This window comes from Coenobita brevimanus, chromosome 40 (assembly GCF_032717465.1).
Source record: "Coenobita brevimanus isolate Jiangsu-jjx chromosome 40, ASM3271746v2, whole genome shotgun sequence".
Lineage (NCBI taxonomy): Eukaryota > Metazoa > Arthropoda > Malacostraca > Decapoda > Coenobitidae > Coenobita > Coenobita brevimanus.
The window spans coordinates 30,915,179-30,932,432 of record NC_136993.1 but is presented as its reverse complement, the minus strand read 5'-3'; positions in this window follow the sequence as shown (position 1 = coordinate 30,932,432).

Sequence of the window (17,254 nt, the reverse complement as noted above, 5' to 3'; positions counted from 1 at the left end):
TACCTTCTTTACCCCTGCACAGTTGTTGACTTTATACATGTTTTTTATTCGCCCTTGTGTAGAGTACAACTCTCATGTGTGGGCAGCCTCCCCACATACAGCTCTACTCAACGAGATGAAGTCAAAGGCTTTTCGTCTCATCAACTCTCTTCCTCCTACTGGCTCCTTTCAACCTCTGTCTCTTCACCATACTGTTGTTGCATGTTTATCACTTTTCTTTTGGTTCTTCAATGGTCATTGCTCCTTTGAACTGTCTGTTTGCATACCCCCACCACTATGGCGTGAGCATAGCACCCATCTAACAACAAACTCTGATCCCTCTTCAGTCCAACTCCAATGCAAGAGTTAACCGTTACTCCCAGTTCTTCATTTATGCAACATGTCAACTCTGGAACTGTCTCCCTCTGTCTGCGCATCTTACTGATTGTGATCTCCAATCTTTCAAATGCAGTGTGTTCAGGCATCTCAAATTTGACAGATCTTGAATTTGGCTCTCTGTTTTCTTATTTTTTCTTGCAGGGAACAATTTGCTTGTTCCTGGCCTTTGCGTCCTTCTTCAGGAAGTTTTACGTATCCACTTACAAAGCCGGGCAATTACGGGTCACTGTGTGTGTGTGTGTGTGTGTGTGTGTGTGTGTGTGTGTGTTTGTAAGGAGTTAGTCATCAATTTCCTGTACTTAGTACATGGTACGGATAGCTGCATGGAATGTAAAGGGTGCGAATGATGAGGTAAGAGAGAGAGAGATTGTCTAGGTGCTTGAGGGTGCAAAAGTGGATGTATGTGGATTAACTGAAACTAAATGTGAGGTAAGAATGTGAGAGAATGGGAGTGTGGATGGGGTATATGCGTGGGAGTAGGTGAGAATGAGAGGGCAAAAGAAGGAGTGTGTATTGTTGTAACAGATGGAAGGAGAATATAAGAGAATATGGATCAGTTGGCTCAAGGATTGTATGAGTAAGATTGAAAGTTGGACTACAAATGCGGGTGATTGTGTGCGTGTATGCACCAATGCAAGATCATGCAAGCACAGTGAGAGAAGAGTTCTGGACAAATTTGGAAGTGCGCATGGATAATTTTAAAAGGAATGAGAGAGTGTTTTTAATTGGAGATATGAATGAAAAAGTAGGGAATGTGAAGGTGGATGGAGTAGTTGGTGAGTGGGGTGTGCCTGCAGAGATGGATGAGAATGGCAGTGCTTTAGTGGACATTTGTCCCAGAAGGGGTTGGTGATGGCCAATACCCTCTTCAGGAACAAAATGATCCATAGGTATAGGCGGCAAGTGATGAGAAGGATGGTGAACTGAATGTACGGAAGGCAATGATTATTTATGTATGTGTGGATGACAGGATAAGAAGGTGTGTAATGGATGCAAGAGTATATAGAGGTTGTGGGATTGGACTCTCTAGTGGTGGTCAGAATCAGTGTCCAAACGAAAAGGAGAAATAGAAGAAGGGAAGGACAGGAGGCAGTAGTATATGCAAGGAGGGTGGAAATGTTACGAGATGATGGAAAATGGACAGAATATAAGAGGGAAGTGGAGAAGCGATTGGGCAAATATGGATTGGAGCAGACTTGGGATGTGGAAGGTGTATGCAAGATATTCACAGAAGAAATATGTGAATCATGTGAGGTGGTGTGTGGGTTGACGAGAAGACAAAAGGGTGTGCATGGAAAGCATGGTGGAATGAAGAGGTGAGAGAGGCTGTGGCACAAAAGAAGAAAACATATGATGAGTGGATGAGAAACATGGGAGTGGAAGCAGTTGAGAGACGGAAGAGAGAGTTGTATGTACTGAGAGAGAGGTGAAAAGATTAGTAAGAGAGAGTAAGAAGAGAGTGGAAGAGGAATTTGAAAGGAATGTAAGTGTAAAGTGGAGGGAATCTAAGAAAATGTTCTGGAAAGAGGTAAAGAGAGTTAGACAGGGTGCCAAAGAAGTTAATTGGGGAGCGAAAGACAAAACTGGTAGATAACTATTGGAGAAGAGAGAAAAAGTCAGTAATTGGAGAGGACACATTAGCGAACTGCTGAACATACAGAATGAAAGTAATACGAGTATAAGTGGTTGGGGAATGGCTGGGAGACGAAGGGATGTGAGAAGAAAGGAAGAAATCAGCAGAATGGAAGATGTGGAAGTGATGATGAAAGTTAAAATGGGGAAAGTCCCAGGAATTGATGGAGTGTGTGGTGAAATGCTGAAACATGGGGGAGAGATAGTAGTAGAATGGGTGAGGAAAATGTGCAGATTGGCCTGGGAGGAAGGTAGAGGCCCGGAGGATTGGAAGTCAGGTATAATTATTCCCATGTACAAAGGAAAACGAGAAAAAGAAGTATGTGATAATCATAGGGGCGTTTGTCTTCTCAGTGTAATAGGAAAAGTATATGGTAGGATACTTATTGACAGAGTTAGAGAAATAACAGAGAAATTAGTTTCAGAAGAACTGGGAGGTTTTAGGAAGGGAAGAGGTTGTGTAGATCAGATATTCATTCTTAGATCTTTCGTGGAAAAGTTTCTAGAGAAGGGAAACAGGTTGTATGCGGCCTTCATGGATTTGGAGAAAGCATATGACAGGGTTGATATACAAGTAATGTGGAAAGTATTAAGAATATATGGAATAGGTGGGAAGTCGTTGAAGGCCGTGAAGAGTAGGTATGAGGGTGCTAAAGCTGCAGTGCGTGTGGATAATGAACTGAGTGAATTTTTCTAGTTGAAGGTTGGATTGAAACAGGGATGTGTCATGTCTCCATGGTTGTTCACTCAGTATGTGGATGGGGTTATAAAAGAGATACAAGGTAGGGCAGTGGATGTTGGAGTGGCCCTAATAAGAAATGGCAGTGTTTGGAAACTCCCTGTATCGTTGTTTGTAAATGATACTGTGTTGTTATGTGAAGACGAAGGGGAGCTGCAAGGCTTGGTGGATGAATTTGGGAGAGTATGTAAGAAACAGAATCTAAAGATGAATGTAGGGAAGAGTAAAGTTGTGGTCTTCGAGAGAGGTGAAGCCAGTGAATGTTCAGTGAGATTGGATGAGGAGGAAATGGAAAATGTGAGTGTGTTTAAGTACTTCGGTAGTGTGATGAGTAAAGATGGTAGTTTAGAAGGTGAAGTGCTTCAAAGGGTACAACAAGGAAGAAAGGGTGCTGGTTCCTTGAAAGCAGTGATAATAAACAGGGAAGTGAGCATGGAAGTGAAAAAGTTACTGCATGACAGTATTGTGATATCAACTCTAACGTTCGGAAGTGAAGCTTGAACCTTGTTGGAGGGACACAAGTCAAGAGTGACAGCTGTGTGAATAAATTATTTGAGAAGAGCCTGTGGAGTCACATAGAAAGACCGACTGACAAATGAGGATGTGAAGGATCATTGTGGTGTGGATGTGGATGTGATAGGAAGCGTTAGGAGAAACACATTGAGGTGGTTTGTCCATGTTGAGAGGATAGTGAGTGAGAGACTGACGAAAAGTGTGTATGTGAGTGAGGTGGAGGGTGAGAGAGGGAGGCGGAGGCCAAGGATGAGACAGAGGGATGGAATGGAGAGGTATATGAGACAGGGGTGTGTGCTCTGAGGGCAGGGCAGTGAAATGGTAGGGGACAGGGCAACTTGGATGCGATTTGTTTATGGCCATCCCTTGCGGAATTAAGGCGTCTGGCAATCGGTAGATAGACAGTATAAGATTTTCAGTATTATGATAATAATGCTTGACAATAATTTTAGTTTCTAATTACAGCTGTGATAATAATTATCATACCATTATCATCCTGATTTCCACTACTATTAATCAAGAAATACTATCATGTAAGTCGCTTACCTCAAACCCCATCCGAATGTTGCCATGATAGTAAAAGTCTTTTTCCCGATGTGGTTGCGGGTGCGATCACGTTCATCAGTGTACAAGGACTTAATGATTACAGTAACTTAATTTTCCTCTGTGACCGGTGTGTTCCCTCCTCTAGACACCTTCTCCGCGGAGTCTTTGTAATTAGTATGCTGAAGAAAAGCAACATGGTTTCAAAATGGAAACACTGCCCTGATATTGATATTGCTCGTTCTCTACATGCAAATTTTTTGGCCTGGAAAAAGATAGTTTGGACAAGAAGTGAGACCACATAATGTATGGGAAACCGAGAAATATTAAAAGAGTGCAGGAAATCATATGAATGCCTTACTATTTCAGGTGCATTTCATGACAAAATTCTCATTCATATTTCGTGATATCATGACTGCTTATGTGTTAGGCGTCAGTGACAATGTTGGGCTTGATGTGTATGAGTCAGTCCGTCCCAGTGAACCATTATCAGTTAGAGTACCCTTGTCTGACCACCTGTCTTTTCTTCAACCCCAACTTCGACTTCCCTCGAGCAACGGAGGTAAAGAATTTTGGGATCACGATTGTTACCATGATTTAACAGTTCCTACAAACTAGACACTAAACTACTGTCAATATATATTAGTGTATATCTAACAGTAGTAAGTAAAGTTATAAGTGTGGAATTATAAGTGTGTATAAGTGATTTTTTTACAATAGTCATCAGGCGCCAGTTTTCAACAGTTGCTTGGGTTAGGTCCAGCGAGAGAGGCAGCCCAGCTCTCTCCAGCTCTGTCTTCAGTGTGGAGGCACACTTGATAGGGGTAAGATCTATGTTCAGCTAAGGAGAAAAAACACCCATTAATATCGGACTTCGTATTGACCTGTGCCAGTGTAAAATTGGTCTGAGCGGTTACTATCAGCGAATTATTGAAGGATATGCACGAATTGCTGCTTCTCTGACAAAGTTGCTAAATAAAAATGTACCTTTGTATGAACTAAGGATCAATCGCAAGCTTTTAAAACACTGAAATTAGCACTTGCAAATGCCCCAGCCCTGTCGTTCTCTGACTTTAACCATTCTTTAGTCCTGTGGGATATTCAATCATGGCTAGTCCGGTGGGGTGTTACAACACCCCAATACAAATAATACATGTGTTACTAACATGTAAAATATATTCATACTGCCGCTTAAGTATATCTTTGCAATCACTAATGAAAAGATTGAATGCCTTGTAGGTGGTGCTTATTAATTTATAATAATAAATTACAATAAATTATAATATCAGTAAAAAATAACAAATGTACTCTTATCTCATTTGTCAGGTAAACACGCACAGGAAAATATATTTTGTGATATTTTAAAATCAGTATAATGATAAACAATATGCAAAAATATGGTTAAAAAGCCAATCTTTATCACAGTATGATCTAAATGGTTAATTTGATGGGGTGACTGGACACCCCATGGGGGAGGGGGAAGTGCCTCTCTCTCTCTCTCTCACTGCAGCAGAGGCAGGACTAAACCAATCCACATGCTCCCTCCCCTCACTGAATCAGAAGAGTACTGGAACGGAGAGAAATATTCGAATTATCAGCCTGGAAATATGAGCTTTTAGGAAAATTTGGGGTGCCAGAGACCCTCCCTGAATACCGAAGACTTAAGAAATCTTTTCTTCTGTGTACATATACGTCTGGAGTAGGATTGGGTACGGCATTGATGGAACTTCATTAGGCAAAAGAGAAACTTGTAATAGCGTATGCCGGTTGTGCTCTAAACACCACAGAACGTAATTACAGCGTTACTGAGTGAGAAGCTTTAGCAGGTGAATAATCTCTTAAGCATTTCAGATGTATAATATATAGTTACCCAGTGTACATCCAAACAGATCATCTCCTACTCTGTGATTTGTTCAATGGAAAGACTCTTACCTGTCGTCTAGCTCGATGGTTAGTTATTACTGAATACTTTAATCCAACCTTTCAGTATGCACCCGGTAAATCAAATGTAGTTGCCGATGCTCTCTCACGCCACGTAAGTGTGACAGTAACATCATGTCAACCCAGAGAAACTCCTTACACAACTCTAGCCTCAGATGTTGTCTATGATTCTCAGTGCACCCACCCTCTGTGGCCCAAGGTAATTTATTTCTTAGAATTGGGAGACACTTCAACCGTTCCTACTCTGCCGGTGCCAATCGATGAATTTATGTTAGACAGTGGCAGTTTGTATAGGAGTACATCGCTTACTGGAAAGGACCTACCTAACAGAGAAGTTCACCAACTCATTGTCCATACTGATCTAATACCTGCAGTGCTCCACAACGTTCATGACACTACTCGGGTATCTCATCCAGGTAAAGATCGACATTTGAGATAGACACGCCTCTCATACTATTGGTCTACTATCCAAAAGGACATTAACATTCACCGTGACTCTTATACTTCCCGTAATTGTTACAAAGGATCAACCAGATTGCCTGCTGTGCTCTTGCAATATTCAGTTCCAACACTTCCGTGGGCAATGGTCTCTATCGACCTCCTTAAGCCGCCTCTTACGGAATCTGGTACAGAGTTTTTACTTGTGGCAGTTGATCATTTCTCACGCTGTTGTGTCCTCAAGGCTCTCCAAGGTAAGACTGGTAAGAGTGTTGCACATGCCTTTATAGACCATGTCAATTGCCAGTTCACAACCCTGTCTACTGTTTTTACTGATAACGGTACAGAGTTTAACAATAGACTCGTTGTTGAAATTTGTAAGCAGTATAACATCAGCAAGTGTTCTTCTCTTCCACCTACTTCGTGACTGCCTGGCTCTCTTTGGCTCTGTCTTCAGTCCAGAGGCAAACCTAATAGGAACAAGATCTGTGTTCAACTAAGATTAATAAACATCAGTTAATTTTCATTGGACTTTGGATTGCCACATGTGGGTGTAAAATTGGTATAGATTTTGGCTGCAGGGGGTGGTTCCACCCCCCGCCCCCTTTTTAATGTCTCCACTGCATATTCTTTATAAAGCCACTGCCTGGCCTCACCCTGACTTCTACCCAGCCCCCTGCTGAGGGGGGGGGGTCACCTTGACATGGTGGCAGGGCTTTAACCATGGCTGGCAATGCCACCTACTCTGGAGACGTGCCAACCTTTGTAGGGTTCGGCATTTGTCAGTCTCATGGACCAAGCACCCCCCACATCACTGGTAGAGGAGGCCTGCTGGTGATGTTGCTTGTCCTTGCCTTTTTTCCATCTGGAGTGGAATTTTTGTCTCCCCACGTGTTTGCTGTGTGTGGTGTCCTGCATACTGTGAGACAGGATTCCTGAAGGTTGAGTGATGGTGCACACTGCACCCTACAACAAGCAACACACGTCCCTTATTCCGGCTAGACGGGCAATCTGGTTCAGCCTGGCCAGGTCAAGTGGCTGGCCATGAGTTGGCTAGGGTCAAGTGGCACTGAAAGGCCTGGTGGGTCCTATCATCCTGGACTCACCCTTGTTTGGGTTCCGCGATTCTTACCCGCATATACGGTACTCTCTCACTACCTCTGGGGTGGCCAGTGTATGACCTCCCCTTGTTGGGCTTCATGGTAGGTGAAGGGGTAGGGGAATGAAGTTTATTATTCATGATATATGGAGGCTTAAAATAAAACCGTTGTTGACGATGTATCACCTTTCCCTAGCCATTCTTCAGACTCTTTCTCTCTCATTGCCACTATGGACTCATATCAGGCTTTTGGGGACTATCCTCTTTTGCCTCAGCGTCGTGCAGGGACTGGGAGGCTTTCACATCTGGTTGGTGGGGATCTGGGGTTAGGTCCAGTAGAGATGATGCCTGAATCATATGCTAAGTATCTAGTTCTGAAATCCTCTTTTGGAAAGTCAGTACTGGATATTGACATTTTTAATTGCAATGTGCCAGAGTGTCTTCATGTGGGAGGGAACCTAAAATCTCGACACAAGGGGATGGAAGCATCCTGGATGAGGTGTCCTCCCTAGAAGAGAGCTCCTGCCTAATGGCTCTGACGTCCATGTCAGGTACCCATGTTTGCTGTGTACCACATGCTACATTCAACAGATGTATGGGAGTCTTATTTTCCCGTGTCCTACTCTGATACTCAGAGGCACGGTTGTTAAAGAAGCTGCAGTCATATTGTGTGGTCAAAGTTGAGCATTTGCAGAAGAAAATAGATGGTGTCCTGGCCTCTACTCTGACATTATTCCTGGCTCTTGACAGGTTAACTTTGCGTCGATGAAACTCGCTCAACACTCACTTTCAGTGAAGTCGGATATGCCAGCCTCAAAGCAGTGTTTCCACTGTCAGCAGCAGTGATGTGGGCATGTTAGTGCTTATGGTGCCTTGCACAGACTGACCTTCTTTGTATATGTCTCTCCTGTGGTGGACCATTTCATACCAGTGACTGTCCAGAACCCCTTAAATGCTATTACTGTGGGGGTCTTTATGCTGTTCATTCTAATCTTCCTTCACCATTGCCTTAAAGGAGATTTAGTCTATTTGATCAAATAAGAGGGTTTCATTTCCTGAAGTTAAGACGAGAGTCGGACTCGTTTTTTCCAGCCAGGAGTTACTTATTCTATCGTCCTTTCTGGAATGACAGTGTGCCGCCCTGTGTCTCAGAGGCTGCTGGGACCTATTCCAGTGCTCACTCCTTCGCCTAGTGATATGCAGGTTGGTGTCTCCAAGGTTAGTACTGTTTGTGAGACTGATGTTCACTCTCCATCTACTCCGAGTGTTTCTGACCCCACTTTGGTGGCTGACGGTTTGTTCACCTCCGTGGTGGTGGCATATGTCCACATTGATATGCCTTCTTCCTCTGCATTGTCAAGTGTGCCAAAGGCTCCATCTGTACCCGGCAAACGTAACTTGTTCTTCATAATCCTATGAGTCTAAAGACCGGCCACGTAAGGTCTCTGTCGTTGACTCTTGTGTCGACCTCTCTCCTGCCCCAGAAGCTGAGGGGTCTAGCCAGGTAGGATCTGCTGCTCATGGTTCACCTGTGGTCAGGACCGCACCTGGGGATGGTGTTGGATGGAGTATTGGGGCTTCACTTCGGAAGCAAAAGATGTCATTGTCGCAGGGTTCTAGTTCTGCGGACCCTACTTCCATATGTGGGGCTTCTGGTGGTGGCACTGGCTGTCCTACATCACGAAGGGCGACCTCCAGACCCCCTTCCATGCATACTGGTATGCCAACTCAGAGGAGTGTTGTAAAACTCTTTCTTTCTCGTCCTCACTTTTGCCATCAGATGTCCAGCACAGGGTGAGAGTTTCTGGTGCTGGGCAGGCTCTTCCCAGGGTCCTTCCTAAGCACCATTCCAAACCTGCTTGCTTGTCATTAGTTATACAGTCTCACACTTCAACATGATCCACTCCATACTATGGGTTCTCTTCTTCAGTCGAATTGCTGGGATTTACCTGCCATCTGGGAGGACCTGTGTCATCTTGTTGCACAGTTTTCCCTTATATGCATGTGCATCCAGGAGAACAAGGTTGATAATGTTGTTCCTTCCATTACTTCTGGACACCATACCTTTTATTCTTATCCTGTACCAGGCAAAAATCGTCATGGGGATGCTGCTAGCTTCCTTCACGAGGATATTCCATACACTCATCTGGACATCTTCACTCTACTGCGGGCTGCTGCTGTCCGGATGTTTTTACGTCGGTAGTATACAGTTCGCAGTCTTTATCTTCCTCCTAATGATACTGTTGAAAGGTCGGATCTGGAACACCCTTTTCGTGGCCTTCCTTCTCCTTTTCTGATATAAATGGTCACCATCCACTATGGGGTAACAGTGAGGCCAACCTTTAGGATGTTATGCTGCCCTCTTTAGTGAAAGATGAAGAGTTGAGCATTTTAAATTCCAATAAGATGTGTTTCCATAGCCAGACTGGGATTTTACTGCTATTGCTTTGTCCTTATGCTGATGCTGTTTTACATTTTAACTGGGATGTGTTGCCAGACCTGTATGGCAGTGACCATTTCCCGTTACTATTAACTGCTAATGAAGGTGGACCTTAGCCCCGTCTTCCTCACCGGCTTCTGAACAGGGCTAACTGGCCACTTTTCGGAGAATTAAGTTCCATTCCCCTTTCTGTCAATGAGTTGGCTGTCTTACTGAGGAGGAGTCTTATTTCACCGACGTGTTGCATTCAGCAGCCCTGTTTTCTATTTCAAGAAGGAAGGGTCAACTTCCTAAACGTCCAGTTCCTTGGTAGAACTCTAAGTGTAGTTCAGCAGTGAAAGCCAAATGAGTCACCTTCTCTAGACCTCTTTGAGAGAAGGGGATCCTCAGTATTTGGTGGCGTATTGGAGGGTGTGAGCTCATTATGAGGTAGGTTTTAAAGAAGGCTAGGCGTTCATCCCAAAACTGTTTCCTCCATGTTATTTGAGGACTTCCCCCACTCAGGTGTGGAACCAGGTAAAGAAAAAATCAGGAAAAGTTACTATTCCCTCCCCTCCGGTTTTATCTGCAGCAGGTGGATCTGTGGCTGATCCTTTCGTTGTTGCAGAATTGCATGATGATTTTTCCAGTGTGTCACAAATGAGTACAGATTTGCCTTTGACTTGCTACCGCCGGCACCTAGAGTTTCGTGTACTCACTTTTGCCTCTTATGGGAGAGAACCTTATAACGTCCCCTTTTCCATTTTTGAACTCCAGGCAGCTTTGTCGCAGTGGCATGATTATTCTCCTGGCTGTGATGATATTCCTAATGTCTTTGTGCGTCACCTGTCTGATGAGTCCCTTTCGTGTTTGCTGTCATTATTTAATAAGTTCTGGTGTTCAGGTGAGTTTCCACCTTGCTGAGGTGTTGCTGTTGTTATCCCAATCCACTGACCAGGTAAAAACCACCTACAGCTGAAGAATTATCGACCCATTTTCCTGACTTCTTGTGTATATAAGATTCTGGAGAAGATGGTCAATGTTTGCCCTGTGTGGTTTTTGTAGTGGTGTGACTTATTATCCCCTGTCCAGTATGGTTATCGTAAAATGCGATCTACCTCTAATGCACTATTGTCCTTGGAATCTTCTGTGCGTGAGGTTTTCTACACTAACAGACACCAGGTCACGGTCTTCTTTGATCTGGAGAAGGCATACGACACTGCCTGGCACTATGGCATTTTTCTTTATCTTCGTGAGTTTGGGCTTTGTGGGTGCTAGCCTAGTTTTATTCAGCTGTTTTCATCTAACCGTTTTGTAAAGGTCCGAGTGGGAGGATTGCTTTCTAATGTTCGTGCACTTGATGTTGGAGTACCACAGGGGAGTATCCTTAGTGTTACTCTCTTTGCTGTGATCATCAACAGTGTAAACAGTGTACTTCCTGATGGTGTTCGAGGCTCACTATATGAAGATGACCTCTCGATTTCTTTCACTGCATGTAAAATTTCTCTGATAGAGAGGAAGCTGCAGCTGGCTCTTAACAGAATTTCTGAGTGGGCTGAGTCTCATGGCTTCCATTGCTCTTTTTACACAATGGCTATGCATTTTTGTCATCTTCGGGGGGTTCACCCAGACCCTGACTTGTATCTTTATGGTTGGAGGATATCCTGTGTGGAAGAGACTCGGCATCTGGGTCTTCTACCGTATTTGATAGACAACTAACCTGGGTTCCTCATATTCGTTTTCTGAAGGCAAGTTGTAGTAAAGCTTTGAGTCTTCTAAAGATTTTGGGTCATACTTCTTGGGGTGCTAATGTCAGAGCCTCCTCCTTTTGCATAGATCTCTTACCCTTCCTCGGTTTGAATATGGGTGTGAGGTCCATTCCTCTGCAACTTATGTCCGTCTCTGGATATTAGATTCTGTGCATCATGATAGTGTACGTCTGGCAACTGGGGCACTCAGGTCATCCCCGATTTCGATTTGTTGGTGGATGCTGATGCCCTCTCTTTGGCTTTGCATCGACAGTCATTGATGATGAGGTGTTGGTATCATCTTCATCGCCTTCCGGACTCAGTTTCCTGAACCATAGTCTCCCAGAATTACCGTTCTTCTGTTTATGTCTCCCGTCCTACTAAGTGCTTTGGTTACAGGGTCCTGTCTGTTATGTTAGCTCTTTCTGTTCCAAGACTGGCACTTTGTATGCATTGGATCCCTAGGGTGGGTTTTTGGCTAATCCCTCATGTGACATTCTGAAGGTTAGTTGTTGGAAAAAAGGGTTTACTTCCCTCTCTCTCATTTTAGAACATGCCACCACTCATGAGGGCTCTTTCCCTATCTATACTGATGGATCTAAGACTGATACTGGAGTAGACTTTGCTGTTGTCTTCCTTTCCTTCAGTAAAGGGGGTAGCCTTCCTGATATTGCTTCAATGTATACAGCGGAGCTTACTTAAATTTTATACGCTCTCAAAATCAGTTTTACTCTCCCCCATTCTGCTTTTGTGATTTTTAGTGATTGCCATGGTGCTTTCTCTGTTTTGGAGTCTTTTAATGCATTCCATCTACTGGTTTTATAAATTTTAGAGTGGCTTTTTCTTCTTGGCCGTCATGGCCGTTGTCTGGATTTCTGTTGGGTTCCTGCACATGTTGGTGTGGTGGGTAATGTGAGGCCAGATACTTAAGCTAAAGCTGGGTCTTCTCAACAGCTCCCTACCGACTACCCGATTCCGGCTTCTGATGTAACACCTTACTTGAGGTATGCGATTCGTAAGTGATGGCAGAGACAGTGGGATGTTGTTGTTCATAAGAAACTAAAAGAATTTTTTCAGTGTATTGTTGTGCCGAGGGTTCTGCTCTCCATGCCTCAGTGATTGGAGGTGGCTCTTGCCAGGCTTCACACTGGGCACTCTTTGGCTTACGCATGGGTTCCTGACATGTGGTGGGAATGAATCGTATTGTGATGATTACCTTGTTCCCCTTACTGCCCGTCACTTGCTGGTTGAGTGTCCAAGTCTGAGGAACCTCCGTCAGAGCTTCTTCCGTTGGCATAATGGGTGCCTGTTGTTTGTCCTCGATGCTTGGTGGAGTCTCCAGCAATTTTACTGATGTTCTAGGCTTTCTGCAGGAAGAGGGCCTCCTTCCACATCTATAAGTAACTGATATTTTATAAACTATTCTTTGTTATTTGCAGTATTTTTTCTACCAATGGGTTTTAACTTTATATTGAATATGCACTTTTTATTTGCGGCGTCTTTTACCTTGTTGTCCGGCGGCATATGACCATGGCAGTTGCACTGCAGGTTTTTAATTATATTTAATCAGGCAATCAATCCTGTCCAACCACTACACCTGTCTCCAGCCTGCCTCCAGCATCCTGCCTCGCTCTGTTACACTGAACTGTCTCTGTGCATCCTGCATTTTTTTGGTGAGGCCCTGTTTTAGTAGGATCCAGTCCTACCACACTCTGAATATTTTCACCCCCTACTACCATCACGCCGCCAAGCCGAACCACACACCGGTCAGTCAGCCCCAACACCTCCTCACCCACCAGATTTACCACCGCACCGATGTCTTTGACAGAAAGAGCGTGACCAACCCTAGTCTCACACGTCACACCTAAATGATTTAACAGAGACATTAAACCACTTCTCGGACATCTTATAGAAACAAATTTCAAAAACTTATATCTGAGTTACTGTATGTCAAACTACACCTAGACAACCTACAACTCTCTCTGGAAACTCCCCTCTTTCAAGTCAAAACCTTCATTCGAATTCTAGTCTATGCTGTTGGTGGTCATGTCACTTTAGATCTAGTACCTATCTCTGATTTTCGATCTATATTGGAATGGGCTCACTCTATCTTTGATTGATCTCCAGTGGTTTCCTTTTCCTCTTTAGAGTTCTTTTACCCAGTATTTAAAGGTGCCTTCCTAGCCATTGTTGTTCACATCCCTCTCCATTCTTTCGTCACATTCGATCTCTTCCACATCATCCCTTTCCCTTTCTTCTTCTGTAATTCCTTGTTAGAGGCCTCTGTTTCCTCTGAATATTTCTTCCTACCTAATTCTCATGTTTCCATTGCTTTTTGTATCCTCTAACGATCACATCCAGTGTTTTCCTCTCATACCTACGTCTTATCTTTGTGCTGCCTATTTTCTGGCCATCTTCCCTAGTAGCATTGCTCCCTGCGAATCCGCTTTGTTTCGTAATTTTTCCGTACATTCTGTCTGTTCCATTGTTCTGACCCCCAGACTCCCAGCGTACCATGCTTGTCTTGATCATGCCCAATACTTTTTTTTTTTTTTTTTTCAGTACCTTACTCTGTCGGTATCCTTCGTCCAGGAGCTCCTGTTCGATCAGTACATGCAAGTGGTTTGTATAAAGCTCCCGGTTATTGTCCTGTTAATGTGGAATCTGTGGTCACCTACTCTACACGTCATCACTATGCACTTCGCTCCTACAAATATGAGATTTTTCAACTTGTCAATGAGGCTTTCCACCTCCCTTCTGACAATCCATACATCACGTCCGACGGTCCGAGCACTTACATGATTATGTTGGACTTTTTCAGAGTTATTTCGTCATGAATCAGTTTTCATTGCCTTTCGGTTGTTCATGGGTACATCCAGTTTTTGTGTTTCCCTCCGTGACTGTTTCTTTTCTCCGGTTTCATATTACTATTTGTGCAGTTCATTGCTGTGTCAGACGAATGGAGAGGCGCCTACACGATATCGGAGTGGCTGCTGGAATAATACCGCCACCAAGGGACGTTAAAACTGGTGGTACTTAGTGTCATTTGACGTGGATAGTTGAAATGAAAGAACTTGTAACCTACCACTGAAGAGGAAAAAAATGTGTAAGGTGGAGGAAAGTAAGTGACATACGATAAATGGAAACCAAGTGACATGGTGGTAAATGGAGACTAAATGACAAAATGTTGCAGGAAAGAACCCACATTATGCAGTGTTAATTTTTCCGGGAACGTGGGAACATCTAATTAACAGTGTGAACATTACCAACTGCCACTGATGCAGTAACTGGACACCATTTCTCCTTGCAAAAAGGACTTCAACTAGAAAGAGATTTTACAACAGAAATACTATAAATACTATGGACACATCATCTCCTTATGTATTTATTCCTTATTATTATCATTATCATCTCATTTATATATTACTTGATTTATCAATTCATCTCCATACTTTTTTTTTATAATCAGTAATTATGATGAACAGTTACATCACTCCTTATTACGCCCTTTGACCTTAAAAATATTGACCTTTTAGCAGGATCATGCATTGGAAATACTATGTTTTCTTATTTTATTGGATCCAATTAATTACATAACAGCATCATATCTTTTATTACTACTCGCTTAAAGGCCGCCTTCGGCCACCGTTCTACTCGATGTCAAAAGGCCAGAAATAAATCGTATCTCAGCAACCGGTGGCCTGATTGGACTGGAAGTTGTTTTATTCTTCAACTTTTAGCATTTTAATGATAACTTCCTTTAACAAAATTGTGCTACTTTCTGTACTTTTGACTGTGTTACGGTAACTTCAGTTCCTACAAAGAAAGTGATCCACCAAAAGGCTGCTGAGTATAAGGTCAGAAATGAGCCATAACTCGGGAACCGCTGCCCCGATTGGAAAGGAAACTTTTATTATTCAAGTTAGAACATTGTAGTGGTACTCTGCTCTAGCAAAAGTTGCACTACAGTACGCCGTTTTTGCTGTGTTACGGTCACAAATGGACAAACCAACAAACATACAGAAATCGGATGATTATAATATAGATACTCTTCTAGGATTATGCACTTTATTATAAAACTCAGTTATTCTTGCATAATAAACGTAACTAGACGACTTATCTAAGTATTTCCCCATTATGTCAGGAAACACAGCTTTTGTTAGGCGGGGAAAATGTGATTTAATAATTTCCTACAAACTATACTCTAGACTGTTGTCAATATATATTAGTGTTGATCTAATAGCAGTAACCGAAGTTATTAGTGTGGAATTATAAGTGTGTATAAGTACTTCCCTGGCCTATGTGCCTTTTTTTTTTTTTTACAACAGTCATCAGGCATCAGCTTTCAAAAGTTGCCGATGTTAGGTCTAGCAAGAGGGGCGGCCCAACTCCAGTGCTTCCACTTTTGGATTTAAAAAAAAAAAAAAAAAAAAAAAAAAAAGGGTATTTTTACCATTTTTAGGGCAACGTTTAGGGTAAGATTAAAATATGCAAAAATCTAGGGTAATCAACTGTTATGTCCCCATCCCACACTGCCACAGTCTCCAGCAGCAGTAGTTCAGTATAGGGAGGACATTGCCCAGTGAATTGCTCTTCCTGGTGTCAGCCTTTTGGTGTACAGTACACAAGATCAGCTCGGGCATCATAAATAAACACTGGCTTTTTGAGTTCTGTGTCTTTATTTCCAAAGAGTTACACTTAATGTTTGCCAACTTCACTGTTTTCACATGTACCGGAGCTATACAAATTACTCTGATACCGAACTATGCTCAAACTGAACTGAATTGAATCTTACTCCCTAGGCTCTTCCACCTCCATAAATAGCCTTCCCTTTTTCTCCAACATTCTAGTACACTCTCTAAGGGGCAACAGTTGCCAACTCAAAGATATCCAAAATATCCAGCGTTTTCTTACACTATATAACACTCTAAAAAATTTGGTATCCAGACTGAGATAAAATTACATAATTTAACAAACAATCACGTTAATAAAACATCATAGAGAAAAAGAGCATGAAAAATTAATGAACAGCTTACAAAATACCTTCACTCACAAACAGCAGGCTAACTGACAACTCTAACACATAACTGAAAATACGAGAAATACTGGGAACCTTCTAGTACTTCCTAGCTAGCAAATCTCGCTTCTCAACACAAGCATATCTTGGGGTATTTCACTCATATTTTCGGGTAATGGTAAAATTATAATTTACTAACATGTCAGTGAATGTGAGAGTAATCTAACATGGAATATATTGTTAGAGTAATTTGTAATTTGTTTTGGACATGCTGCCATATGTTAAATCAAACTAGTTTCCCATTGAATTCATTCAAATATGCGTTTTCTCTTCTGATTTTCCTTTTCCTTAGGTCAGCTGGGCACGGCGCACAAGACCTGCTCAGCCTCAGTTGAGACTGTAAATTAGTACTGCTTGTCTCTCAGGCAAATATTTTCTTTTTTTAGGTGTTCTGTTTATTATTGTTAGCCAAATCATTGATTTTTCTGATAGCTGGTATTCCTAGTGATGGTGTACTGAGTGTGCAATTAAATCACAGTGTGTTAATTACAGTAACAGGGGATGTACTGTAGGCGTAGCGTAACATTAACGGTAAATTTTAATTAGAAATTTTGCCAAAAACTTATTGCGACCTATGTGATGTCTAGAGCATATTTCTTATAGTCTTCAATGCCTTCTAAATCACCTGCTTGTATGTAGAATATTGAATAAAGGTTTAATCGTTTTTAATATGGTTAGTCCTGGGATAAATATATATTTATATATATTTTTATCAAAAGTATTTTCC